This window comes from Hirundo rustica, chromosome 16 (assembly GCF_015227805.2).
Source record: "Hirundo rustica isolate bHirRus1 chromosome 16, bHirRus1.pri.v3, whole genome shotgun sequence".
In the NCBI taxonomy this organism is placed as follows: domain Eukaryota; kingdom Metazoa; phylum Chordata; class Aves; order Passeriformes; family Hirundinidae; genus Hirundo; species Hirundo rustica.
The window spans coordinates 8,612,635-8,615,366 of record NC_053465.1 but is presented as its reverse complement, the minus strand read 5'-3'; positions in this window follow the sequence as shown (position 1 = coordinate 8,615,366).

Genomic DNA, 2,732 nt, shown 5'->3' with positions numbered 1-2,732 from the left:
CCCATCGCCGCATCCACCGCCGCGCGCCCGCTTTATCCCCCGGGAACGGCCCTCCCGGTGGGCGGGACACCCCCGGAGCCCCCCCGCCCTTCTCCGCCCCGGCTCGCCCACCGGGAACGGCCCCGCACCGCCCCACGGCGCTGAGCCCCGCTACTCCGCCTCCCATCCCCTATACCGCCCTTTATACGGCCCCTATATCCCCCGCCTTTCCCCCACTTCACCATTTCCCAGCCGTCTTTCTCTTTCCTTTTTTTTTTTTTTTTTTTTTTTTTTTTTTCCCTTTCCTTATTAAAAATAAGCAAACACAACCAAACAAAAGGTCAGTGGCGCGGAGCGGGATAGAGCCATGGGAAATAGCGGAACAGCAAGAGGCAAAGTCTTGTCTCACACAAGTGTGAGCCCCAGCAAGCAAGCGACGAGCATATGACCGTACCCTGGGTGTCCTGTAGGGCGGGACCTTAAGGATGCTTCATGAGTCAGAAAGAAAACACAAAAGCTGCCCAATCTGAACTCCGAGGGTGGATGGTCTCGCCAGCTCTGCCCTGTACCGGGGTCTTCAAAAAGAAAATTGGGGAGTGTGTGGGGCAGGACAGGATCCCCTCTCCTGACCGCAGAGAATCTCAGCAAGCGCTGCGGAGCCTGCCGGTCTCGTCTGAGCACAGTGAGGCAAACACCCCAGGAAGCCAGCTGCTCCACTGCTCAGATGAGCAAGAGATCAAAGCCAAGGGAGCTGCTTTTTGCACCGCCTGGATTCCTGCAACTGAAGGCTAAACAAAGCTGAGTGATGGGGAGAAATATGGGAAAGCAAAGCAACACCCTTACTACTTCGTAACCATCCTCTGAGTGCTTTCAAACATATTCAAACCTGGGCAAATTGACCCATATATGACAGATGTATAAAACTCACATTCAGCAGAGAAACCTCTCTGTTCCACGATTAATCAACTCTCTGGAGAGTTACTCCTCCTTGATACCACTTTTAGATCATCAAGGAAGTTGGAGTCAAATGCATTGGATTAAAAAACAGCTGTGAGAAAGCCTCGTCCCCCTTACACAAACCGTGAATCACTGGCGCACAGGGACCAAGAAACCAGAGTGTGGTGAAACAATCAGCAATAGAGACAGGACTGCGCTCCCGTTTGACCCTGTTCCAGGTCTGGATCCACCTCCTCCGTTCCCCTCCCTCTCCTCGACAGCATATATGTAACCTTGCACAAATAATAACAAACCAGTTAATGCCCACGGCCGTCCCGGGCAGGGGTTAAAGGGTGGCGGCGTCACCACTGCGGCTCTTTTCAAACAGCAGAACGGACACAAAAGCTTTTGCCGGGCACTGCCGGGGGCCGCTGGCAAGGCGAGGATCCGGCATCCGCCTGGCCCCGGCCCCGCGCTGCCCAGCCCCGCTGCCAAACGCACCTTCTCCCGGGGCCCCGAGGAGAGCACGCAGCTGACCGAGAGAAATCTGCGGGGATTTTTATCTCGCTTTTCCTTAGCCGCTCGACAACATGAATATAAAGTTATCCCGGCCAAAGTAAATGAGAAGGAGACTGCTGCACTGCCTCAATGCCGCTACAGCGGGCTGTGGTAGCAGAAGCTGCTTCTTTACTCGGGTAGTGGTGAGTGATGGAGAGGATGGGCAGAGGGATGACTGGAGACCTGAAAGCAAAATTCAGGCCAGTAAAACAATGTGACTGCTTAAAACGGGTTCAGCTTACCCAAAATACCCATCAGCCAGAGACTGGAAGCCCGTGTTTGAATGCCGGACCGAAGAAGCTCTACAGAACTTGTTCTCTCAAAATCAACCTTGAAAGTTAAAAAAAGCTTCAAAGCCATAACAACGGGCTCAGTTCGCTCTTTCTCTTACAAGGATACACGTTTCTGGCGGTGTGGAGGGCGAGGGGATGGGCAGCACGTTCCCCTGTGAGCTGTGACTGACGCCTGGACAGCCCCTTCCCCATCCCCACCCGGCCCCTCTCGGCTCAGCGGGGCCGATGCTGGCTCAGCCTTCAGAGCTGCCCAGCCGAGCCCATTGTGCAGCGGCTGCACGCTGGTTCTCTTGCCCTTCCTGAACTTCAGCTGGGAATTAACGTTTAATTAGTTTGTTTTCTTGTAAACTCCATCCCTATCGCCCACATTTCCAGTGCCAGCTGCAGCTGCCCTGCCTGTGCCTTCCCTGTGCTCCACGGCCATCACTGGAGTCACACAGCTCCTGGGCCATCACTTAAAGTAAGTTTGGTTTATTGGCAAAAGAAAGGTGCTGTGAAGTGCCCAAAAGGACCTCTGTGGGACACGACTTGTGCTTGGGCCAGGGAGGGGCTTTATTTATCTGTAGTGACCCTCATGGAGTGAACCCTGGGTTACAAATGAGCTTTTATGCTTTTATTGCACTAACTTGGTTTTCTATCAGCAGTGATGGGAGAAGAGGGTTGCAAAAGGTTATCAGTGTTCTGCATCTTGCAGAAAACTGGAAAATATCAATTTCCTCCAGATATCAAGGCCTAGACTGTAAAAAAGTCCACTGAAGAAAGCTACACTATATACCTTGCATGCACAGTTTTTACATATACACACAGTAACTGCCATCACAGGGCAGCCACTGTCCAAAAATCATGGCTACAGCATTCCCAGATTATTCAACAGTGTCTCCATCCCTGTTCCTTGCTTGTAGGGTTTATATTTTTTCATGTTTCTTTTCCTTCTTAGTGCTCCTTTAGATCTTCAACTCATACATC